A 562-nucleotide genomic window follows, 5' to 3' on the forward strand; every position below is an offset into this window, starting at 1 on the left:
GGGCAGGCTCTGTATGGGGAGCAAGGGGGCAGGCTCTGTATGGGGAGCAAGGGGGCAGGCTCTGTATGGGGAGCAAGGGGGCAGGCTCTGTATGGGGAGAAAGGGGGCAGGCTCTGTATGGGGAGCAAGGGGGCAGGCTCTGTATGGGGAGCAAGGGGGCAGGCTCTGTATGGGGAGCAAGGGGGCAGGCTCTGTATGGGGAGCAAGGGGGCAGGCTCTGTATGGGGAGCAAGGGGGCAGGCTCTGTATGGGGAGCAAGGGGGCAGGCTCTGTATGGGGAGCAAGGGGCAGGCTCTGTATGGGGAGCAAGGGGGCAGGCTCTGTATGGGGAGCAAGGGGGCAGGCTCTGTATGGGGAGCAAGGGGGCAGGCTCTGTATGGGGAGCAAGGGGGCAGGCTCTGTATGGGGAGCAAGGGGGCAGGCTCTGTATGGGGAGAAAGGGGGCAGGCTCTGTATGGGGAGAAAGGGGCAGGCTCTGTATGGGGAGCAAGGGGGCAGGCTCTGTATGGGGAGAAAGGGGCAGGCTCTGTATGGGGAGCAAGGGGGCAGGCTCTGTATGGGG

This window comes from Oncorhynchus keta, chromosome 5 (genome assembly GCF_023373465.1).
Source record: "Oncorhynchus keta strain PuntledgeMale-10-30-2019 chromosome 5, Oket_V2, whole genome shotgun sequence".
Taxonomy (NCBI): Eukaryota; Metazoa; Chordata; class Actinopteri; order Salmoniformes; family Salmonidae; genus Oncorhynchus; species Oncorhynchus keta.